The sequence below is a fragment of the Perca fluviatilis genome, chromosome 19 (genome assembly GCF_010015445.1).
Source record: "Perca fluviatilis chromosome 19, GENO_Pfluv_1.0, whole genome shotgun sequence".
Taxonomy (NCBI): Eukaryota; Metazoa; Chordata; class Actinopteri; order Perciformes; family Percidae; genus Perca; species Perca fluviatilis.
The window spans coordinates 31,874,085-31,901,227 of record NC_053130.1 but is presented as its reverse complement, the minus strand read 5'-3'; positions in this window follow the sequence as shown (position 1 = coordinate 31,901,227).

The window sequence follows — 27,143 nt, the reverse complement described above, 5'->3', positions numbered from 1 at the left end:
AAACTCACCCTTTCCTGGGTGACTGGAACTACCACACACCGCTGCCCTGACAGAGCTCCAGGGCCTGCATCTCGCTGTTCTCCCTCCCCTCTTCCTACTACCGGTGAGTGACTGAGAGTGTGGTCAGCGAGCTACGTTACGCCCGCAATCTTTACCGCAGCCCGCAGGTTCCAGTTAATCTTATAATGGGTATGTGTGTTGAGTTATTTAAACAAACAATCGGGGAAATAAACGCCTCTTGTCCGTGAGTCTCATTGATAGAGCCGCGGTGAGATGCAGTCCATCAATGAGAGCTAGCTAGCCTCCTCCTAACTCTGATATTCACAAAAATACATTCAATTGAAATCCGAAATCGGACAAGTGTTAGCTAAGCTTTGTAAGACCTTGAGGAACCTGTAATATTCATGCTGTGACGAAATTCAAACTGTAAATATACTTTAGTTATACGAAAGTGAGCAAGCTGCGATATTACCCCATTGTAATGAATGGGACATATAGCAAGCAGCTGCTCGTCCTACAAAGATGCCTTGCGTTCATAAAAATGCCTTAAAATCAAATTGGACACAATGGTTAGCTTTATAAGACATTGGGGAATGATGTTATATAAGTGGCATGATGAAATTCAAACTGTAAATATACTTTAGTTATGCCGACAGTGTAGCTAGCTATATTTCCCCATTGTAATGAATGGGACATATAGCAAGCAGCTGCTCGTCCTACAAAGACGCCTTGCGTTCATAAAAATGCCTTAAAATCAAATCGGACACAACTGTTAGCTTTATAAGACATTGGGGAATGATGTTATATAAGTGGCGTGATGAAATTCAAACTGTAAATATAATTTAGTTATGGCGAAAGTGTAGCTAGCTAGCTGCGGTATTTCCCCATTGTAATGAATGGGACATATAGCAAGCAGCTGCTGGTCCTACAAAGACGCCTCACGTTCATAGAAATGCCTTAAAATCAAATCGGACACAACGGTTAGCTTTATAAGACATTGGGGAATGATGTTATATAAGTGGCGTGACAAAATTCAAACCGTAAATATATTATAGTTATGCCGGCAGCCGGCCGCGGAGTCCCGTAGTGCAGTATCCACAAAGGGTGACTTTGCGCCGGGTATGGAGCCCAGCAGGCTGCCACTTTCTCGTCAGACTGTGTGGAGCTCCTAAAGTCCGACACGTCTTACCAAATTTGCAATTAGCCATACATTTTTGTAAAACGGCCCATATTTGAGCTTTATATAGTTGATTTCTCGCTTAAAAAAGTCTCAGAAGTGAATTTGGTAACGAAACAGTGCAGTGTCTGGAATATGAGATTCTGTCGCTTCTCTAATGTATGTGTAGTGGGGATTCGCTCAACCAATCAGCTCGCGTCTCTAATGTGTGCGTATGGCAAGTCGCTCTTGTTACAAATAGGGCCAAAACACAGAGATGCATAAGGGCCAATAAAATATCAACCAGACCATTTTCAGCCCAACCAATGTTACATACCCCATTAGGAGACCATAAGGAACAGTGTGAAATACCCTATATAATCATTTCATCACCACTTTAAAGCATGTAAATATGTTCAAGTAGAAACGACCCTGAAAACGAGCATAAGTCCCTTTGAAGGAAGATGTTGACATGAAGAAATATGAGTAGCCTAATGAGTAAAGTATGTAGTATGAAATCACCCTACTCTTTCTAAAACGAACGCTCCACTTCTTTGTCAGTTTAGTTTGTTGTATGATGCATCCATCCAAATATTTTAAAGTAGGGTCTGGTAGTTAGTATTATTATTTTGCTTTGTTTTTCTACTATAACAGCTGACAAACACATGCAGCAACTAGCTGGTGAACATAGTACACCATTTAGCAGCTCAAAAAATCAGATATATCCCTCACAAGTTGGTGAAGACCAAAACAGAGGTAGACGGAGAGGAATTATTGGACTTACATTTATCAGGTTGCCAGAAACATGATATACAGCTTGTTACCCAGTGGTAAAAAAATAATGCAGGTTGAAAGGATGCAAAGCCAATTTTTGACCATTGGAGTGTTTTGCAGCATTTGTTTACTCACCCCAAACAGCCAATGTACTGTTCAGATGTTAGCTGTAGCCAGTTAGCTAGCACTGCCAGTTGGCTGTTAGCCTGTTTAACTCCAAACACCCTGCTTCTCCTTTTTATACATTTACAAATTATATTTCATAAGCACTTACTTTCATTCAGGAAAATGCAAAAATGTTGCCAAAGTTGAAACATTTTCAGTACGTATTCTTTCAACAAATAAAAAAACTGGACATCTTAATTTGCATTTGACCTTGAATGCATCTGTAATACAGCAGTTAGCCATCAATAGTCATAAAAAGGGAAACAGCATGATATAATACGAGACAAGAACTCAGGGACAAAACCAGCCAAAATAAATAAATAAACAGACTTTTAAGAAGAGCACGGCTTGGCAGAAAGTGAGGATAGTGCTGCAAAGGTTAGTCTGCTGGCCTTTCTACAGTAGATCACTGGGTGTCTGCTGATGGGAGGGTCCCTGAGTGGTGGAGGGCTGAGTTAGTGTGTGTGTGTGTGTGTGTGTGTGTGTGTGTGTGGTGCGTGCGTGTGTGTGTGTGTGTCATGGGAAGGGAAAGGCTGATGAACTTCACTTTCTATTAGCAGCCGACAGGGGCTCGTCGGCTCGGTCGCCAATCAATAGGCTGAAGGACAAGGGTGTCAGAAAAAATGAAAGACCCTTCGTTTTCCGGCTGGCTACGAGCGAAGAGTGGAGAGGGGGGAGACAGAGATGGAGGGGGATGAGACTGTGGTAGTGTGAGAAAGATCTTGGGATAAAGATATTAGGAATGAAGCAAATAGAGAGCGTTAAGTGTCAAGCTTTTCTCATCAAATATTCAGGCTTGGCCAGTGACTCGCAGCGTCAGATAGCGATGCAAAAATCCCCCTTTAGCATCTGTATGGAATGCACCGGGCAGAGCGCGATATTATGAATCCCACTACGGCCACGCCAAGACCCGCCCTTCAATACCGTTCACACACTACTATTGGCCAGGCGTCCATGCTTACATGTACAGGTCCTATCCCCTGACCAATCCCTAACCCTAACCTCAACCACTCGAGGTGAAATGCCTAACCCCAACAAATCGAGCTGCGTCTTGGCGTGGCCATAGTGGGATTCGTAATTTTGCGGGCAGAGCAGCAGCTCGACCGCGGCGCTGTAAGATGAAGTAGTATGAAGAGCGACAATGTTAGCGGGTCGAATGACCGATGTAACATACATTTTTTAACCCAGTCCCACCACCTTTTCTAAACCTAACTGTCCCGTTCTTGTGCCGCATGTTAGTTAAACAGAATTTTTTTAAATGACGCCAAATCGTTCCTGACCCAGAGCCTCATAAAGTGATACCAAGAGTCCCGACCAAGTACAAATCTGATTTTTTCTAAAAGAGACTTTTTGTGTCAGTGACAAACGGCAAATGCACCTGTCCAAGCATCGCTTTTGACACGCTGGGAGTGAGAATGTGTTGTAAATGTATTTGAATGTGAATTTATGAGTATGTGCAAGCGTGTCAGCTCCAGAGCAAATGCATGGATACATTCTCCCGTGCGAGCTGTCAGCGTCGGCAGGGTGAGGAGGTTATCTCACCCTGTGAGTGTGAGTGTCTCCCCCCCCTTGATTTTTGACTCTTTGTTTGCAGGATCCCAGGAGGCCCACAGCTCGCTTTGTGTAGACTCACTGGGGAGCCTCAGCAGGTCCAAAACCATCTTTTAGGTCACGTAATGTAACGGGACCTTTCCTATCGCCAATCAGATTATCCTGGAGAGTGAAAAGCAGTGTAGACTCTGATGACCCCAGAGCAGCAAGAGCATGACACTGTATTTCTCCACGGGCGGTTGAATTGTGCACACAGACAGGGAATGATACAGTGGAGCGTGGCTACAGCCATGTAAAAGTATTTAGTATTTTGAACATAAACAGAGGCTGTCCAAACCAGGGGGTTCTCAAACTTATTACTCACAGGTCTGCATCTGACTTTTATTCAATTACGGATCAACTACAGTCCGTTACGCTACTACTGGTTATTCAACGGCACTAACAATTTATTGATCAATAGAAAATTTATTAAAATAGAAAACTTAATACTTCATAAGGTATTATATTCACATCTCAAGGTATGGGCTGGGTCCAGATTGACTCGAAGTTCGGTTTTAAGGCGGACCTAATAAAAAAAAAAAAAAGGAAACAGCCTTGTTCTAAGTTTGGTTGCCATGCACTGTGGAGGTAACAAATGGTTTTGGGACATTCTGAGTAACCAGCATTTATTCAGTCCATAAAGGAGCATGTAGTGTTTTTTTTATTGTGTCAGTAAGTGTAAAAATGCCCAGCCCTGGAGATACATGGTTTTCACTGGACAATAAACTATAACTGGGTTTTTTAATGATAAGCTAAATGAAATGGAATTTGAATGCAATGAAAACTCAATATGTTCCTCTTCACATAAAGAAGTGGAATTGTCTTTTTTTGTAAAATGCATACATGCATGCCTTTTGTCTTGTAAAGCAAACCCTGACATCAATATTTTGCTTGCGATATCCCCGATGTGAGTGCACATCAGCCTGTATGAATGTAACACAACTGCTTTTTCTCCGGCCCTGTCCTTCTGACTAAAAGCCTTTTTGACATGAATTAGCATGTCGTCCTTAAAAGGTAGACGGGTCCAATTTTCCTCTGAAAGGTCTGTCTCTAATAGGTACTCCTTCACAAATTCAAGCCCGATCTAACCTTGAATAAAGACCTACATATTCCTTTTTTTTAATCTTTCTGTACACCCCTATCTCCTCTTCTTTCTCTTTTCCTCCCATCTGTGTAAAAACACCTACAAAGACAACACCAGCAAAGAAAGTAAAAAAGAAAAAAAAAATTGTCATATCAAGGCTTATATTAAAAAAACGCAACAACAAAGATTTAATTTCCATAATGCATTCTAATGGATGGGTGGTGTGTTTCAGCAGGTGAGACCAGAGGGCAAAGGCTTTCCAGACAAACACAACAATAAACCTGACAAGCACCATTATGCCGTAGATATTACAGGCTGTTAGGGAATGGAAATGATGATAATTAGCTAATTCAGCTATAATCTCATTTGTTTGGCCTAACCTTTTGCGAATACGACTCTGACCCTGATGCTTGAACGTTCCAAACGGCATACATGAGAGTGCCAGGATGCTAATTTAACAGGCATATTGGTTGTCATATTGCTGCTGGGAGGAATGTAGGTTTGTGTGCTATGTGCCCTAAAGCTGTGTGTTAGTTGTTAATGATGTCTCTCTGTGATCATGGAGACATGTTAGGCGTTATATCATCAGTTTTCTTCATTTCTCTTTGTTTCTTTACCAGCTGGTGCATTAAAAACTACTTATGTATACATTTTATATATTTTTTTTAAGGTTCAAATATAAAAACAAAGTACAATAGTGTGTCCTTTTGTTACTTTTTGAGCAACTAAACTTTTAAATGCAAGATGGAGTACACAGTAATGGTAGTAGGAAACTATTTCACACGGAAAAGGACTTTTGGTACAAATCCCAATAGTTTTTTGTGAAATAATAAGATAAAGATAGATACTTAATGTTACACCCCTAATACATACACACACAAACCATATTTAACATGCATTTACGAAAACACTCACAGTCATACATTTGCAAAAAACCTGTCCGTATATGCATTCACACAAGGGACCTTATTTCGAGAGAGAAAAAATATATGTACCGTAGTGAATGGGGATAGACTCATTATTTTTTGATCCCATTTGAGTTGAGCCAACAATAATACATATATGATGTTCGTCAATTTAAAAGATAATTTTCCAAGTCAAAAAAAAGTCTCAGTTTGTCTTAAAACTGTTGAAGTATAAGACTGTGAAAATGCGGAATTTTAAAGACTACACACTTGAAAGTTGCATGGGTAACGTTACTCGCACAAAGCAGCGGATCTTGCTCGTTCTTCTGCTTCCCGGCTGATAAAAAGACGCTGGATATAACACATCAGGTATCTGGTCACTCTGGCACGAACAGCACGCCCAAGCTGATCCCACAAGTGTTAAATGGGGTTGAGGTCAGGACTGCTGGCAGGCCATTCCATCCTCTCCACTCCCACGTTCTGGAGGTAGTCTCTGATAAACCCCGCCCTGTGGGGGCGAGCGTTCGGTCCCCGACTGTGGAGATGCGTGCTGTTCGTGCCAGAGTGACCAACACAACCACGTTGGCTGACTTGTGACAAATGTCAAGAATGAGATGCCATCCCACAGCAGTGTGTGACCAGGCTGGTGACCAGCATGAGGAGGTGCCAGGCTGTTGTGGCTGTGTATGGTTCTTCCACACACTACTGACACTCCTGTTTGTGAAATTAATAAATTGTTAAATTGCAAATATGTCTTGTTTCTTCAAACTTCAATCATCCAATCCACCGAACACCAAACGAGTCAATGGCAGAATAAGCTGTTTGGCATTGGCAGAGAAGATTTGGCAACTTTTTCATGGGCGCAACCCACATACTCAGCGCTGCTGCTAATCCCACAAATGCATTTCCCTTTCAAATGGGGCACCATTTGAAAGGGAACTAAACAGGCTTTCCAACGGTATAACATGTATTGCCAAAAAGCATTGTTACCACAGAGAAATAATCGACCAAACACAAATTTCCTTACTTTTTGTTTTAAGTTTAGTTCCCTAAGCGGTTTCACACAAAACTACGTGGTACTATGACAAACTGAGACTTTCTTTAGTTGCAAAATTATCTTTTAAATTGACAAACATAATGTGTTATTCATTGTTCAATTCAAACGGGATAAAAAAAAAATATTTGTCTCTCCCCATTCACTACCGTACATATTTTTTCCGAAATTATGTCCCATGAGTTCCACCAGAAGGGAACATACTTTGCTTCTATATACATTGACTCTTTTATAACAAATAACACATACTAGCGTATGGGGCAATGTCAAAAACACACATTCACAAGCATACAAACTGTGTAAACACCCAACACCAACAAATGTATATATATCTATCATTTCGTCACGCACATACAAAAAGCAGCACAAATAACAACCTTCCATGCAGATACCTCCACACTCTAATCTGCCGTCAACCAGGCACATTCCTTCAGCCTGGGACACATGGCGCATGGTGCTTAGTCTGCTCTTGAATAAACGCTCCATAGGCGCTGGGCTGCAGGCCAGGGTCCAGGCAGGGGGTTAGCTACGGTTATGTGTGTAGACGGCCTTTCATCCCGTGCCAGCCCCGGCCGGGTGTGAGCAGCTAGGGGTTGAACCTCAGGATTTATTGGTTCCTCTGGTTCATACACTGAGAACCCAGGACGCTGGGATGGAGGCAGCAATTACGAGCTACTGCACCGCCAACGAATGTGGGTCCCAAAAACTCCCTCTCTGTCTCTCTTTATCCCTATTTGAACCGGACTAGTATTATGTAGACGGTATGACATTTTCTGAAATCACTTAGTTTGTCTGGATACAACTGTGTGATATTATTGATCCTTCTCAAATTTCTGACTTTGACATAGATGTTTATTTTTTTGTTTTAGTTTTGCCTGGTAGAGCTGCAGGTTCCCCGCCGTGTGCCGACTTTGTAGTCTTCCCACCGCTGGCGTTGGTAGTTGCCAGTTCACCGCTGTGTGCTGACCTGCCAGCCGCTGCTGTGGTTGGCGCTGGTGGCTTCTTACGTAGCTTCTCCGCAGTCTGTGCGTCCTTCTGTGATGGAGAGTCCCTGTTCAGGCGTCACTGTGGCAAATGACCACACCACAAAGCTACAAGTTTTACCAGCACAGGGACATGCACGGTAGCCACAGTCCATTATTTTATTCACACAAATAAAAGGTTTTTACAAACTGCAATGTTTTTCAAAGGATTGCTTACTGTACATTCAGTAAGTTGGCCTAAGTGGTACACTGTCATTCAAGCATGCATTTTAACACATTGACTGGACAATGGCTGGACAGAGTAACATGTGAGTAACGCGATCTTTCTCTTCCTTTCAATCCCTCTGTGCATCTCGGTGTCAGTGAGTGGGCTCACGCAGGTGCACAGGCCGGCATTGAGGGAAATTTTGGAGCCCCCTCTCGAGTTCCAACTAGCGATCGATACATGAACTCAGCTCAGACCACACTTACCAAATACTCCTGTGCATTCACTCAATCTTATTACCTTGAGAAATCGGAATTCCCAAGACATTTTTGCCCTTATTCAGTAACAACGGTGGAGATACAGACAGAAAATCCGTTGATGAAAGAGGGAACAAAAATCCGTGGCTGGGATGAAATGTGGGACATTGGGGTTGGTATCTTTGGCCATTAGCTTTGCAGGATGCCCCCGGCTTCCTGCTAAAATCCTAAAAACCTAACTTGAACTGTGTACCAAATTAAATTACATTTGGGTAGACATCCGAAGACCATTAATGAAGCGATGTCTTGGGACACCTCATTGTGAGCAGTCTACCTAGATTCAGATTAAATTGAGTTTTTTTTCCGTTTTCAGAGTGTTTTATATTTTTAGATGGGGAAAGAGGTGAAGGTATTCAGCATTTCACAAGACAAATTATAAATAATAGATATATACACCAATAAATACGTTTTCTATCCCTTGAATCATCTTGTGACCCCTCAGATTCATTTTGGGATTTGGTATCACATTATTCGGCAATAAATCCAATCAAGAATTTTAGCATTGGACGATTCTACCAAACCCCAGATTACAATCAATGACAACGGTGACAATGTTTTAAAAGTTATCTGCATGTAATAACTACAGTATGGTTAAGGTTAGGGACAGATTGTGGACACAGTTAACATAAGTCACAGTCAAACTCTGTTGCATGACAACCCAGTCTGCTACAGGCCATCTTTTTCACTTACATAACTCTCTACAAAAAGGGCACACTACTTCCTGCACTGGACGCAAATCATAATATGCCGAATTGTCAAATATGGACGTAATTCCTAGATATTAGTGTGCATCGGCAAAGTTGAAATCCTATGACTGTTTTGTTGAAAATGTATTCAACTAAATTTCAAGCAATTTAGTTACTTCAAATTGGAAATCCTTTTGACAGAATCTGTAGGAGTATTAAAACTATGTCACGTGATGTGAGGGCGCGCTTTATTCAGTTGAAGATTATGCATCGCTTCTATTGGACTCCCTCCAGGTTGTTTAGAATTGGTCTGAAAGAAACCCCAAATTATTGGAAATGTAAGACAAGAGGACAGCCAATTACTTCATGTCCAATGGTCCTGTGATAAGGTCCAGGAATTTTGGACCGGGGTACATGATAACCTACTGTATGCCGGATTGCAGGGACCCAGGTTCCATTCAGCCCAAGGTGATTTGTTCTGGGAGACGGGTCAATCCTAAATGGGATGGATAAGCGCATAAGAAGGTGGGTCCAGACTAGTTTAATGATAGCCAGACAGATTATTTTAAAAGGATGGAAGAATGAAGGTGTGCCGTCAATCCAGGATTGGGTTTATGACATGGCTAGGGTATTAAAAAGTCTAAAATTTCAAAATCAAAATTTTAGGCCTTAAAAAAATGTGTGTGTCTATTAAATTTGCTTAAGTATTGTGGTCTAGGTCTTAAATAATTTCAAACAGGTCTTAATTTTCAGGGTGGTGATGACGAGGTGGGGGGGTGTGTGCGACAAATAAATTGTTCATCACAAAAGTGGAAATCCTTTTTTTAAGAACCAAACTCTCTCTTTTCACTTACACTCTCTCTTTTTTGTTTCAGTTCCTCCCAACGCCTCACTCGTAGCCTCCTTCCAGTCTCTCTGTCATCTCCTCTGCTCGAGGGTCCCATAATGCACCTCTCAACGACATTCATTAGCTAGCCCCCGCCCCATCCCTCCCTCCGTCCTCCATTTACACACGCTGTACCTCTTTTGCGCGCCCCCTCGACCCCCCTCTCCTTTGTGCTGTGATATGAATGCACTTTGATGCCTAATAAGTGGCTCTGTCCTCTTTGACATGAGCAGCCTGTCCCTGCCCTGTTCAGCCAGTAATTAGCCTGCTCTCCTTACTTAGCAGCCGTGTACAAATTAGGCCGCTCCGCCTCTCTCGCTCCCTTCCATGACTTTCGTACATTCATGGGTACTGGGTGTTCCCCACTCCTTCTCTGTCTTTCTCTGTCTCTCACTTGCTTTCACTACTTCAGAGGCTCTGTTCATTTCTTGCTCTCTCTTTCTCTTTGTTGTCTACTCTTATCATGTCAAGTCATGTGGAAGATGAGCAAGATGTGTTTCATTGAGTACGTTTACATGTACACCAATATTCCACCAATTATGACAATATTCAGAATTTGATACGGGTCATGTAAACAGCATATTCTATTTGGATATTCCAAATGAGGCCTATTTCCGAATTTAACATTTGGGATATGCCGGTATTATTGGGGTTTTAGAAGCATTGTTTGGACACGTATACAGTGTATTCGGAATATGCATCTCAATCGGGATTTTTATCGCAGTTTACGGACTCTTACCTGTTTTACGGTTTATGGTCAGTTCTGTGCATAGCTATGGTTGCTGTACACAAACCAAGGTTTGCAAGGCTGCGGTGAAGATGCATGCCCAAAAGAAAAGAAAGAGAAACACAGATACTTTTAAACAATAATTAAAGACTTGGATATCAACAGGTTTTTGGATATGCGCAAACATCGCAATGGATGAGGGAGGCTTTGTCTTTTTCAGAATATGGGCAAAAAAATCGGAATATTATGTGCATGTAAACGTCAGTGACATCAGAATGCCTTTATAAGGATAGAAAGATGCTGGCCCCTAATAGAACAAAAACTTTGAACACTTGACTTTTTGATGGCTGCAAATGTTCCACCAAAACAAGTTTGTCCCGAGACCATTTTGCAGAGCCGCCGTTGCTGCCCCCGGAGCTTAGCGCCGCGTGAGACCATTGTGATTGGTTTAAAGAAATGCAAACAACCCAGAGCGTTTTTTTTATTCCTATACCAGAATGTATCCGTGGAGTAGCCAGACCTTACTCCACAGCGCTGTGGAGATATAGGTCTGGTAATGCGAGAATACATAAGCCCCTGATAGTCCTCACAAATATGGCAAATGTCTCAGGGGGTGCTGAGTGTGACGCAAACAAAGTGATGAACAGGCGCACATACACACACACGCACACACACACACACACACACACACACACACACACCAGATCTTTGAGTGCATCTCCGGCTGCCCTGACGACCAATCTTTTACAACATACCCACAACAGGACAGCTTCATTCAGGTACCCTCACACCCCCCTCCCACAGACTACTTATGTGCCCCCAAATCAATAGAGATGTAAATAAGTTCATGCACTTAGGGACCTTTGTTTGGGGCACCCAAACTGGAGAGGCCAGTGCAGCCTTTGTCTCTCTCTCCCCCCCCACCCACCCCCCATCTTTCAATATGCATGGATGGCGAGTTCAGGAGTGTCCCTTAATGTTTGTATATACCCTTATGATGATGAGATGCTGTGGTTGTGTGCATGTCTGTTCCCGTTAGTCCTGATGACAAAAACAAATACAAAATTAGTAATGGCACACAATGTCGCGGTGGTAGCCATTTAGCCTTGTGCACACGTGTCGCCAGTTGCCTTTAAACACAAGGCAAAATCCAAATTTTGGAGCCTAGCCTTGCTTAATCGAGAATAAATAACCGCAACACATCTGTATTTTAGGCACACTATGGCTGCTTACAAAGCGAGGTGCAGCATCGTCTCCAATTACACAGGCGACCAGTCTCCGATCGCTAATTGAAGAGGTTGAATCACTAAACATCAGGGATAATATTATCTGAATTTGTTTCAGAGCAATTTAGCCCAATTTAATGGAAACGGCAAAATAACTGGATACATTTAAAAGAAAAAAAAAAAAAAAAAAGGCAATATGAAGGGATTTCATAACTAAATGCACCAGGCAATCAATGAAATCACACAACAGTTATGAGTTTGGCAGGCATATGACGTCCAAAGCTTTTTACTGTAATGGCTGGCGCTATTATGAGCATTAGTCCAATTCCCTCACGAATTCAGTACTCTGTGGTGAGATGGGTCAGAAACACACACACACACACATACATACACACACACACACACACACACACACACACACACACACACACACACACACACACACCTCCCCCATGTGTCAGGTCCGGCTGGGTGCCGCAGTGGTGCTGGGAGTGTTTGTAGGTTGGCTATTGAGGAGAGACAAGAGGGCAAAAGGGACGTGCTGGCATAATGCATTTACTAATAACTATTTATTATTGTTGGTTCCCCAGGGGGAGCACTTTATGGAAATGGCTGTATATGAAGGGCAGAGGTGCGAGAAGGCCACTGGGAAAATTAGCTTTTTAGATTCCCCCACAATGTCCCTACGAGCGTCACAGCTCGTCTGCCTGTGGTGCGAGAGCTCCGATCGTATACATCGGTTTGTTGATGATGATGCAAGATGCGCAAAACGAAGATGGATGGATTATGAAAAACAAAAAAAAGTTGGTTTTAAATCCAGGGAGAGTTTCGGCAATTTCTGGGTGACTGTCGACTGCCTGATACACAGTGTTGGGAAAGTGACTTTGTAAATGTAATAGGTTATTGATTACAAGTTAACCCTGTTTAAGATGTAAAAGTAGTGTAGCTATTTCAATTACTCTATCAAAGTAGTGTAACGCGAATGAGACAATGCAGTAATGTAATAACATTTACTTACATTTTTTTGTGATGATGATTTTCAACTGTTAACTATTTCCAATACACATTAGAAGCCTGGTATGCATGTCTTCCCTACTTTATTTAATATGACTGCTTTCAGTTACTTTAAGATAACGTACATACCTGCAGATGTTTCCCTAGGTTGGACATCGCAAAAGTTCTCTAGTGTTGCTTTAAAAGGTAAATGTTAGAAATAACTAGTTAAAAGTCGTGACTAAACCGATCGAATGATTCGCTAAAAGCAATGAAGAAATGTTAAAAAAGCTTAAAGTACAAATAGTTAGCTAACAGTTAAATAAGCTAAAAGTATTGGTTTAAAGTAACGTTAATGGATATATGGTTGAAACATTCAGTTTCACTCCAAGTAGTGGTTAAGTTAAATTATAGTGGTAAGATTGCTGACCAAACCAACAGGAATATTGACAGTTTAATTGTATGAAACAATTACAAATATCCACTTTTATATAATGAATAGTGTACGTTTGGAACATACATGGGGCATTGGTGAAGGGGTACGCAAGTTCATCTGACAGGGCTGTGGGGGTACCACAGACAAAAAAGATTGGGAACCACTGCTTTAGAAGACAGTGGACCTTTGTGCTACACACTAATTAACGCACACACACACACACACACACACACACACACACACACACACACACACACACACACACACACACACACCAAGCAACACACAACTGCACTGTCTCATTCTTTGGCAAGGTGTTAATCTTGCACTTATTTGCATGAAGTGTGTTGCTTCTAATAACACAGAATGACAAGTGTACTGCATTAATGTATCAACTGTTCCAGTGACGCACAACACATCTTTGCAGTCACAGTAGCTCTTAATGCAAAGACTTAATGCATATTTTAACACCGACTTGACCCAACAGGAACACTCACAACACGTAATACAGGAGCGCTGTTACGCTGCACTTTGCACTGTAAAATTACATTCTTACAACTAACATCTCATTTGGTTAGGTAAATGTGTTTAAGATTGTCATGCCAAGAAAAATGCACAGTGTCATTAGAAAGGACAAGATTTGAAGGTTGAACAACAACATGTGCTCTCAAAGGCAGCCACTCAGTTGACAATCAGCTGTCAATCATTCAACTTGATGTTTTACAGCTACAGTAAGGCATTCTTTATATAACCCAATTAGTAAAATCACTAAAGTCTTGCCACCAAAAAGGGCAAGTCGCCACAGGGCTGTGCGTGGGTAAGAGTATCACTTAAATGGCTCATTTGTGTGATGTCCTGCTGTGTGGTTTAACCCCCCAGTGTAGCACAAGTACACTTTATATTTCACAATTATTGTTTTCCATAGTTTATATTTCCCGACTTTTCCGACCGCACATGAAAGCCGCTTCATTTCACGGAGAAAGAGACAAGAAGAGACGGAGTGACGTGCTTTGTGCTAGAGCTTGTTGCAGGAGACAATAAATAAACTAAATATATATATATATCATTTTTAAATATAGTATTGGAATATATGTGTATATATTCAATATTAAAGGACTCAAATATGGGATGAAAACATGATTGAGACATCCATACGTGTGCCTGAGTATGGAAACATTAACACTGGGCCCAGTGGGCCTGTGTGATAATCAATGTGTATACAGCTATCTATCACCATTTATGTGATTTTTGGGAGTTTTGCATGTGATACATTGATATACATGCTATAATTACATGAGTTTGATAAAAAAAAAATAAGAAAAGTGAATTCATGTGTGTACAGTAAAGTATCATTTTACATATCGTCACCTTCCTAAAATAGTCATTTTTTGACTAAAATGATTTTCTTGCCTAAATCATCTCCTCATGGTGCTGGCCACCTCTGGTAAAATTGCCTACATCCTCAGTTGGACAGGTCATGTGATTCTACACCTTTTAGTATAATGGCCTATGTCAAGAGTGGGACTTTTTTTTTAGGCCATTTTATTTTGCCTAAGTCAAAAGACAATGGGACTTAGGCAATTTTACAAGCTTTTCAAACTGGCAGCCGCTTCAAGAAGAACCGAAATCTACCACTCTGTCACTGAAGTTATTTCCATGATTCAGGGCTCGTCCCCAATTGGTAAGTGATGAGGTTTCTGTGCATGTAAACACACTGATTGTTGACAGAGTTTAAAATTGCCTAAGTCACAAAGGCATTTATTCCTCTTATGTTGCATAATTGACATTGTTATTAGTATGTCAATAGTCATCTATTGTCATAACATTTTTGAGGGGAATTATTAATAAATATATTAAAACTAAAACTAAAGAATTAGTAAGTAATTGCATGAGAAATAAGATGACAACTGAGGCAGTGGAAATCAAAGGTTCAGTAATAGAAAGAGTGAACACACAAGTATTTGGGCATCGTTTTTAACATGGTCAGATCATGTTGACTTACTGATGAAAAAATGAAGTCCACGTGTATACTGTATGAGGAAGTTGCAGTCCTTTAAGGTGAATACTGATGTGGCGAGAATGTTTTTTATGTCAGTGATGTGTAGCGTTTGGAGTTACTGTGTGGTGGGTTGGGGGGGGGAATGCTGGGATAACCGAGAAGGCCAGGATCGATAGAGTGACTAAAAGGGCTGGAAAAATGGTCGGAGAGTTAAATACAGTGGATCAAGTATATGACGACCGTCTGGCAAAATGACACAGAAAATAACGAGGCACCCGGGTCACCCTCTTCGTGGTAATCTGACTGGCAGAGTTATGGAACGTAGTGGTAGGCTAAGGCCTCCTGTGACACGAACTAAGCAGTATGCTCTCTCTTTTATACCTCAGACTATCAGACAGCACAACAAGCACTTTAAATGTACCTTTTTATAAATTCTGTATTGTATTTATGTATTGTATTTTATATTGTATTATACTGATTTTATTGTATTGTATTAGGCGGGTATGAGCACTGTAATTTCCATTTTTAGGGATGAAATAAATTTGACTTTGACTATTCAGTTTTTTGTGTTTTCTGCAAAACCTGAAAAAATGACTTAGACAATTATTATAGGAAGGTGGTGATATGTAAAAACAGAAATTCCAGCACATAAGGTCACATTACAGTTTTTCTTCTTTAATTAAACAGGAGCCACCCAGCCTTGCCGACAGCATTACGCAAAAATGCCACAAATGGAAACTACTGCTGCGTGTCAAAGCTTACGCTGTATATTATCTAGTCTGTATGCAGGATGCTGTTTTCTGCGGGGGGATTTGCGGGATTTCCTATTTCTGGTCGACATTATCCCTGCCTCTGCTGAATTATTTGTATATACCTAAAATAGAAGTATTTTAAAGTAAGTAAAGTGCTGTAACGTGGCACCGCCAGATGACGGGCCTTTCAGGGGCCGTGGTAGTGGAGTTTAGCCAGAAAAAGTGAGCGTCATGCGGCGATGACTGTTAAGTTCAGGCACCAAAAAACGACTAGTTAAGTTTAGGAAAAAGATTGTGGTTTGTACTAAAACACTCCAGAGGAACGAATTTTCCTGGGTGAAAGTATTTAGTTTTCTCTGGGAAGTGAACTCTGCTCTGTGTTTTATGTTGACACCACGTCGTGCTATTTCATTTTGAGATTATTTTCCATTGAATATTGGAATGGCATATTTAGGTGTTATGGCACGGCTGGCCTAGTGGCACTATATCTATGGTATTGAATGGGCGATGAAATTCTGGCATGTTTTGTTGTGCATGATCAAAAAACATCCCCTCTCCCCCTCTGCTTTTTTCACAAATTGCACCCTGTCTGTGTGTACACATTTTAAAGCCCCACGATATGGACGGTTCACCATGGCAGAAATAGCCTAAAACTCGCCAGCGAGCCACATTATTCCCATCTGACAACACAGACAGATATAAAAACAGCAGGACAGATATAGGAGCACATCCTGGCTCAGAGGTAGTTCACTTTGTAATCTTTTTTGATTTAAAGGAACCAGTGAGGAGAGCTTAATGATACTTGGAAGAATAAGGAGAAACAGTGTGTAAACTACACATCTGTGAACTGCAAAAAATGCTCAGCAAAGTTTTGTCTTTGGACTTATCTACACTATATTTCACCGCTGTGGGCGCCTGGGTAGCTCACCTGGTAGAGCGTGCGCCCATATATATAGGTTCACTCCTCGCCACAGCGGCAGCCGGTTTGACTCCGACCTGTGGCCATTTGCTGCATGCCATTCCTCCTCTCTCTCCCTCTTTCATTTCTTCAGCTGTCCTATACAAATAAAAGGCCTAAATCCCTCCCGCCCCACACAAAAAAAACTATATCGATCAGTGTATCTTTTGGTCATTCGATTTTCATTTCAAAAACAGGTATTAAAAAAAAAAAAAAATGGTTATTTGATTTTCATTTTAAATTACAAAATTTTAAATTGAAATATAATATAATATTAATAAAATATAATAATTTTTTTCCTTTTCCTGGTCAAAAGGGGATTAAAAATAGTGCTTTGATATTCATTTTCTATTTCATATAACATAAAATAAAATCACTCGAAAATAGAAATGAAAAAAGGCCTGTTTTTTTCATATTCAGAGACCGGATGTTGTCATTTCCAATGCAACAGCGCCAGTGTACCAGTGTTGCTTTCAGCACAGGCTAAAATGACTTTGGAACATACTATACTGTTATGTAATAATTACAGTCTATGCTTTGGAACCCTAGTCTGATTTTTATTTCAAAATGTCACATTTATTTATTTCCCTGCCTCCCTCCGACTCTCCATCTCTTAGTACTAGTGTGACCCGCACTAGCTAACATTAGCTGGGTATCAGACGAATCTACCGAGCTCGTGTTTTATTCATGGGTGTATTAAGGTTTTATTTCTTTTGGCAGATATGGTTTGATGTACTATGCCAGGGATGCATAGTCTGAGTCTGTAAGATAACCAAACTTAATTTAAATATAACGTGCAAATAGGGAAATAAATGTTAACGTTACATATAAAATCAAGTCCACTGAAATAAATAAAAGTAAAACATATGTATTTAGGCTTTTAAACTATATTGACCAATTGACTTTATATGTATTGCCTCATTTATTTATTTCAGGATGTATTTCATAACCATATTTATGTATCTTTCAGTCACTCAGGAAGTTGGGGTACAGGTTTCCCTCAACTGCAGAAGAATAAGATGCTGCGAAGCGGAAGCTAACTTCAGTGTGGTGTCAGATGAGTCCATACCATAGACTGTATTAATATTATAAGTCTATGGTCCATACTATCCTATTTTGATTATGTGTGCTTACTGGGAAGTCTATGGTCACATCATGTTTGAGCCATTTTCAGTGCAAAATCTCCTCAGATGTCTTGCAGAAAATCCTCTTGCACCCCCACTTTCCTGTGATATGCGCACAGAGATTTCTGCACATGACAGGCCTTTTTTTTCGCCATGTCTAAAATCATGTCAGAGTAGGAATCCAAAGTCATTTTAGGCTGCGCTGAAAGCATCACTGGCGCTGTTGCCAACATCCAGATTCAGAATATAAAAAAACAGGCCTTTTTTCATTTCTGTTTTCTAGTGATTTAATTTTTTGTTATAATTTAGAAAATGAAAATCAAAGCATATTTTAAATTTCTCTCATCGCCTTTTGACCATGAAAAGGAAAAAAACGCCTTGTATTTAATTTTTTTATTTTAAAACGAAAATCAAATAACCATTTGTTTTTTATTTCTTAATACCTGTTTATGAAATGAAAATCAAATGACCAAAAGATACACTGACCTATATTTCACTGCTGGATTTAATCTTATTGTTGGATGTCGCCATCTTTTTAGGTATGAAATGTTACATAAATCAGGCTATGCATGATATATGAACAAACTCCTCTTAAAAAACTTCAGAATATAGATAGGGAGACATGTTACGGAAGCAAAATAGCCACAACACTTTTTTTAAATGATGGTTTTGCCTGTAGTGTCTCCCCATAAAGAAATCATGTGAATAAACACAATGGAAAAGAGATCATTTCATCTAAATTTAAGGGGGAACAATGTTGAAATAAAAATATCTTACAATATCACTGTGTTTTTTCAGAAATAATCTCACTGCGTTACACACTACTATTGAAACAACCTGTCCTAACATTGAAACCAGCGCAGAAAGATACCAGGCAGGACACTAAGGTCATTTTATCGAACATATCTTGAAATAAGACTTGCTTAGCAGGGTCGCGGATAAAAACCATTTGTCAAGCCTGATCATTTTTGCAGAGTGCGTGTCTGTGTGTACTTGTGCAATGACACGGCTCGGTGAGCCTGTTGACCTCACAGCGAAGCACCGGGAAGACGTTCTATTTTTTTTTCCTTCATCCTTCAGAGGAAGTACGAGTCCAAACCCCACTGGTTTTGGCCGAAAGGATGTGTTTGTCTGCTTTGTTTGTCTTTCGGCCCGTCTGCCGGTGCTGTTCTGCGGTCGTTTAGGAAGCCAGCTGCGATTCCAGTCTCGAACCGGCTGGACCACATCATGGGGGAAAGACTAGATGCATGGTTAAACACATTATAACAGTGTCTCACTCACTGTCTGTCAACAGAAACAGAAAGAGGCATACAGAATAAGGTATGAACATACACTGTTGTCATAATACACGAAGCTAAAACTACATATGCACAGCATTCACCTCATAAATCATGACACCATGGCTTTGACAATACATTAGCACTCCTACTGATACAATTTTTTATTGTATCTGTATTGATAGCGATGTGTCTGGCCCTGCTATTAGTTGATAATTGTTTGGTAATGCACTCAGTTTTCCTGTGGAATGAGGAACACTACCGGTCCTCTCATTCAGAGTTTTACCTTTTGAATAAAGGAGTTTCAATCATCTGCATAAACTGTTGACTTGTTGACAGCCTGTCTGGTCATCATGACATGTTGTAGCGATGTCACTGCGAACTCAGACTGGTGAGCATAAAAATGATGGCCGAAAAAAAAAATAAGACCTAACTTTGAATAAATTAGAATTTTCTCTATAACACATTGTTGAGTCCCCCCCTGTTTTTAACCAAAGTAATTGCAGGTGTTGGTGTAACAGATCGATATTTATTGAGATGTATGAGATTGGTAAAAAAATAAATAAAAAATGTCCGGTGACTGTTGCTACGTTTACATGTTGACCCTAACCCTATTTTCATAAATGGACATTTCAACCTCTCCGTTTTCAAAAATAACATTGTGCACAGCTGTCAGTTTTCAGAAGTGTTCGTTTAGATGTACCCGTGTATATATGCCGTCTAGAGCATGCCAGACCTGTAGGTGGCGGTGTAACGAGAAGCCCAAGCCCACGTTAGCCAATCAGAATTCCAAAAATAGCAACAACAGCAACCAATCACTTCCTCTTTCTCTCTCTCGGCTGCCTAAACCTCCGTTTGTCTCAGTTTGCATGCAAACGTGCAAACAAAGTTTTCCAAAATCTCCACTCTGGCCGGAGGTTTTAGAAAGACTCGCGAATTCTCCGTTTGCGTGTAAACGAAGGGCACAAACAAAGGGAAATGTCTCCGTTTTTCTAAATAACCATGTACGTGTAAACGGGGCCTGAACCTTGTGTTAACCTCCACCAAACCACACGCACATTTACTTTACTGACGTCAACTCACAGGAATTTTGGGTAATCAAGTCCTCACAATTTTACTAGATATTCTTGGGGCTGCTACAATTTGAAATTGCCTCATACATTACATCATGTCCCTTCTGCCCTCTTTGCTCTTCTCAATAACATACAAATGCTTCCTCTGTATCACTCACTAATGTGTGAATATGTGTGCGCATACACATTATTGTTTACTGAAATACTGAAAGGGAATAATTACGCGATTGTTCCAGCCAACATTTTTTTCTATTTTTAGTAGAAATGACAAAGATTGAGTGCCGAAACAGGATAAAAACAAAGATTCTAAGCCAAGACTGAAGGAAGACATACCTTAGCATGAAGAATAACGGCAAGGCAAGGCAACCAGGCAGGCAGGCAGCCAGCCTGAACTGTAATTAATGAACAAGTTTCTCATGATTAACTTTTATTAAGCGATACTCCTGAGTCCTCCAGCCGGCAGGTAATAGGAGAGGCCTGGGGAGAGGCAGAGAGGGATGGAGTGAGGGAAGGACGAAGGAGGGAGACACTCGACCCCATTATTTCTCCTCAGCCGCTCGTAAAAACAGCATCCCGTAAACTCGTAAAACCCTTTCCCACTGTAACTGGGCCCTTAAGCTGCGGCCTGGTGAATTAGAAGGGCACGCAGCGCACGGTTAAGGAAGCCTACTATAGAAGGAATGTTACACGTCTGCATTCTGACATGTTGTTTCTCATGTGCAACAATTTGTTTGGTATCATGAGAAATGCTGATGATTCTTTTTAGTATTAAAGTCCTGAAACGGTCCCCGACTGATTGATCATAGAAATGTTTGATGCAGATTGTCCTGGTTCTAACAACAAAAAACTAAAAAGCCAAAAAAAAACTGCATTGATGACTAGAATAAATACTATTCATTTAGTTTTTAGTCGACTAGTCTGTACTCAAGTAGAAGTGCAGATAGAAGTACTGATTTCACTTCTTTACTCAAGTAAAAGTAACAAAGTACAGGCTTGGAAATGTACTTAAAGTATAACAGTAAAAGTAGCTGTAGTATCTGAAGATCTACAACTTTTACTTAAGTTTTTGGTATAAGGAGAAGGGAAGAACAACTATTTTGAGAATTGGGAAACTGTCGTCTCTCCGAGCTCTAAACCTTTATAATCAAGAACAGTGTCAGCGGAGTTCGTCAACCATACATCATCACAGCATCGCTACTAAAGATACCACATAGCCTTGCGAATGACAACCATTTTTTATTCAAAGCTACCTGGATCACACAAATGTTACTAGAGAGCAAGCTGAGAAACTTAAGTGGACCTGGAGAAAAAGGCTCTTTATATGCCATTGGCTACATTTTAAATGGATGTCTGCCACTAGGCCTAACACATCACATGTATGATTATTGTGACAGAGACTGGGTCTCCAGGTTAAGAAGATTCTAACTGAGTAGCAAGATATGAATTCAATTGTGATTCTGTGAGAATTCACAGATCCAGTTTCTCTTTTTTTAATCTTCCCATCAATATTTAAAGGAATCTACATGTATATGTGTGTGTTCTCAAATATGGCTTCTGGAAAGAAAATAAAGGATAAAATATGAATTACTAAACAGACATTAATTAAGAAGTTCCCCATACTTTTAGAGTTACACAGCACATTGGCCAGGAGTCATTCTTGATGCCTACTATCTCAAACATCTCTCTCAGATAAGGCCAAGGATGATTGGGAATGTCTTGCTGCATGTCTGCCGAGTCTCTGGGATCTCTGTTTTCTTCATTTTCAATCATGTCGCCGTCCATACTACTAGTGCTAACGTTACCGCCATCAAGCCGCAATGATTTGCCACGAATGAATGCCGCCGAATCTGTCGAGTCGTCTTGTAGTGGTGCGTCAAGTGCAACGTAGATTCCCATCCAATTAGATTGAATTTGGTATTGATGAAAAATAATAATGGTAAATCCACTGAAATAATTTGAAACTAAAGTAACGAGCCAGTTTTGTGGAGTAGAAAGTACCGATATTCGTGTTAAAATGTAAGTGGTAAAAGTAAACGGTCGGCACAAAATAAATAGTAAAGTAAAAACATCTGAAAAATCTACTTGACTACAGTAACGAAGTAATATCAACAGCAGTACATTTCTGGGAAACAACTAACTTTGAGCTAGCAAGCTACATGCTGAAAAGTTTTGAAGAAAATTTGGACCGTGCAACAAGGCAGGCCTGCTTGGTTCTTTCTGGGAAAGATTGTAAAGATTATGAATATGTTTATGGCATTTCCTCTCTAACTGGGACGTTTTGGGACAGACTGCAGGGGATTGCTATGGACGAAGTACACACAGTGGTAAGAGCAAATGACGTTTAGTGTTACTGTATTGTGTGAACAGTTTTTATTTTATTTATTTATGATATTGTGCAATATACTCCTTTTACTGTATTCTATTTATTGATGTGTTAGATAAATAGTGCTGTGGATGTCTGGTTCAATGTTTGTGTTGTGGATTATGTGTCAATATGCCTGTACTGTACAACAAATTGCCTCTTGGGGACATAAAGTTTTCAAAGTCTAAGTCTAAGTTAACTTCATTCAGTGATGGAGTTTTCTTTTACGGGGTGCACATGTTCCACCAAAACAAATTTTCTTCCCGTGACTATTTTGCAGAGCCACCGTCGCTGCTTCTGGAGCTTAGGCCGCCCAAGACAATTGTGATTGGTTTAAAGAAATAAAAAAACAACGCAGAGCGGTTTTTTTTCCTCCTAACCCAGAATGTATATGTGGTGTAGCCAGACCTTACTCTGTGGATAGAGTAAGGTCTGGCATCCGTGGATAGGTCTGGTAATGCGAGAGTATTAGTTGACTAACACAGTACGATTTTGTTGTCTAATCGATTAGTTGATTTAATCGAAGGATCTGTAAAACTGAGTTTCTTCAATCTTGTGTTAACCACAGATGTGCTCATAGGTTTCTTGGAATCAGTCAGTCAGCATGAAAAAAATGTTAAAAAAAATGACTAATTGACTAAATAAATCTTTTGACTAAGACCAAAATGACCGATTAGTCGACTAATCAACTAAGAGCAAGTACTAGCTAGCAAATACACAAACACGCAAAATCTTTAGAGAGATCCAGGCTAGCTGTTTCTCCCCGCCTCGTGAATTTATGCTAAGCTAGGCTTATCTTCTCCTGGGCCTAGCTCAGAACTTAACACACAGACGTTAGAGTGGTATCAGTCTCTTCATCTAACTCTCAGAAAGAAAGCACATATATATATATATATATATATATATATATATATATATATATATATATATATATATGCAGGCAGAGAGCCGGATGTAGCTCAGCAGTGGCAGCTAGGCCACCTCCAAATTATTGTACTGACTGAAATAGGTGTCTTAAAGCCAATACAAATAACAGACCATCGATATTCGGTATATTTAAATCTGCCAAATCTCCTTTAAAAAATAAGCCTCTGGAAGAATTGTAGACACAATGAAGGTGTTTGAAAAACTATAGGCTACTGATGTGGCAATATCTGTTTTGAACTGGAAATTATTCAACAAGGGATATCAAACCTTGCTGGGTACATTTCCCCATTTCAGACCAAAACTCCAGCAGCGCATCAGGCTTTGTGGAATACATGGAGACTCACATCAAATGAAAACGGAGCTCATATTTTCCACATATAATAAAGTAGAGATCCAGGCTGCTAACACCTAGCGAGGTCTGTGTCTTGGTGGTTTGAATCCCACGGCATAAAGCCGCCGTGGTCTTCATGTAGGCGCATTTCATAAGGCGAGCTTTCCTCCTCAGACGCAGGCACTTCATAAAGGAGCCTTAGCCATTAGACACGAGGGCTCACGTCTCATCCCAGCCGCTTTAGGACTGCCGTGTCTCTTAGCATGCCTGCTAGCATGTTATTAAAATGACACCTGCTTTATGACATATCCTCACGGGGTCACAATGACAGTCGTTATCTATTACTAGAAAAAGATGCCGTACGTAAGGTCAGGAGAACAGAAGGACAAATAAGAAATTTAAAGAAAAGGTTGTAAAAAAACAAACTGAGAATGGGTTTGTAAAGCCACACTACTCTATCTCCCTGATAATCTTGCGTCTGTCACACTGTCTCAACAATATGAGCCATTTATTTTATGTTCGCTTTTTCTCTCTACTGTTACCTTTGTGCTGCTCCCGCACACTACACACTGCAAACAATGTACTCCATTGTGTATAACAGCAGAGGAACAGGGACATCAGTTAATGCATTAATGTGTGTGTGTGCATGTGCACATTATTACGTGTGTAAGAGAGATAGGTGCATAGTAGTCTCGCATTGCCAGACAGATATCTCCACAGCTTTGTGAAGTAAGGTCTGGCTACACCACACATACAGTATATTCTGGGATAAGAGAAAAAAATAACTCTGGGCTGCATTTCTTTTAACCAATCACAATCGTCTTGGGCGGCGCTAAGCTCCGGACGCAGCGGCAGTGGCTATGCAAAATCGTTCCGGGAAAGGAACTTGTTTTGGTGGACGATTTGCAACCCGCAAAAGAAAAAGCCACATACAATGTTAGATGAAGTTAACTGTTCACATAATACAGTAACGTGATCTTATTAAATTAGCTGGATACATGGTAAAACGTCATTTGCTCTTAGGACATGCTCGATACACACAGGTCATCAATCTACCCCAGTGTCTCAGTTATGGTAACCCAACAAATGTAAATAGACATGAACACTAAATCAATACTAAACCATAGGTAACGTAAATGCATAACGAAAACACTAACACAACATTTACACACTTAAACTAGGACAGGAACTGTAGTCCCATGATCCTTTGCACTGCTGTGCAGAACAGCCAACACAACGGCATCCTGCCGGCCGTTACTATATGTTTCTGTGCAGGAAAGGACAAGGCAAAAAAATAAACTGTGTGGGTGTGTGGGTGTGTGTGCGCATATGGTATACGCTTCTGTATAGTTTTTTGTGTTCACTTGCATGTGTGTCTGACAGTGAGCACAGAGTACCACGTGTATAAAAAATGTCTGCGTGTTTGCATGCATTGCGTTTGTGTTCCAGTGCTTGATGCAGATCAGGACAAAGGAGCATACGGTAGAGACGGGACGAGCTAAAGCCGAACAGACAGACACACTCGGGCCAAATGAATGCATCTTTCCTGCCAAATGTTGCAAACCCATTCAAATGCAATCTGACTGATCTTTGTTAGCAGCAACGAAAAGTGCTTAGAATACCATCCTGACTGTATCTATGTCCACCATGCCCGGCATAATAACTTAACCTGTTGTTTATGAATATAATCAGACAATCGGCCGTTGCTATTACTACCTGCCAGTGGTAGACTTTGACAATGGCTCGCATATTTCACGATATGTATGAAGTGAAGACACACAATGGGGCAGGCGGCTCGGCTGATGTATCAGCTTTCAGCCTTCCACGGGTCAGGCTGACACCTCTGGATATTGAAAACGGCAAGGGCCTTGTTCACCGACGAATGGTCCTACAGAGCGAGATGCACAGAAATGCACACACACACACGTCCGGGCATTTCCCATTCATGGAATATATATTCCCATGCAGCCCCTGCGCGAGAGATATTTTAGAACATGAATGAAATCTAAATGAAATCTTAACATACTAGCGCGACGCTACGCATCCCTCATGCCTCGTGTGGATTGCCAGGCTCAGTGGAGAGTTCACAGCGGAGCTACATCGGTAATGGAGGAGCTGTTTGCAATGCAACATGAGTTTAATGTGAGCCACTGCAAACTCTTGATACATACCTTCCTTTTGCTGCTTGCTGTGATACAAGTACAGCTGAATTTAAACTGCTTGTGGAAGACATCACCATCAGTTTTTTTTTTTTTTAACATGCATTGACATTCAACCAAGCGGCAACTTCCAGGCCTGAAAAGTGAAGCCAAAATTGGCATTCTATCTTATTTCCAGCAGTGGGCAGACTCCAAAAAGAAGTCAGTTTTAATGAAAGTCTATAGGAAAATGACCCTACTTCTCACATGATTTATTACCTCCGTAAACATTTTCATAAAATGTTTATGGACTAAATTATTACTTTCAAGTCCTCTTCAGTACATCATGATGTTCATTTTGCAAATTATGGTCCCATTTATTTTAAAACGGATGATAAAGCAGGGGATGCTTTAGGGCGTGTCAACCATGATAGAGGCTTAGCAATGCTAATCATGGCCCTGTGTACGTTAAAATAGCCGTGGACTTGTTTTTGGATGTTTTCATCTAAAACTTTGACCCTCTCACTGTGTTTTCACTTCATCAAAGTTCATTTAAACTGAAAATGTCTCGCTCAGCGTTCTGACAACCAAGCTAGCTAGCTAACTTTAGGATTAGCTAGTAACTTAAGGGAAAGTCTGCTGATTTTCTGTACTGCCATACATGCTGACAAATGACACCAGTACCTGGAGATCTGCTTTTTTATCCAAATATGGTCACTTCTGGCTCCAAAATACCAAGATGGTGATGGCCAAAATGCAAACTCAAGGCTTCAAAACGGCAGTTCACAAACCAATGGGTGACATCACCGATGCTATGTCCATTATTTTTAAAGTCTATGCATGGAACAGTTTAAAATGTAGTCTTCTTTTATCTAAATTGGGCCATTGATGCATCAACTGTAATTCTAATGTGAGGAATGCAGACTTTAAGCCTTTACAGGCAGAAACCCTGCAGTGCTTCCATCCTATACATCACCCAACCTTTACGTTCCCCTCTCCCATTAGCAGTGTTATT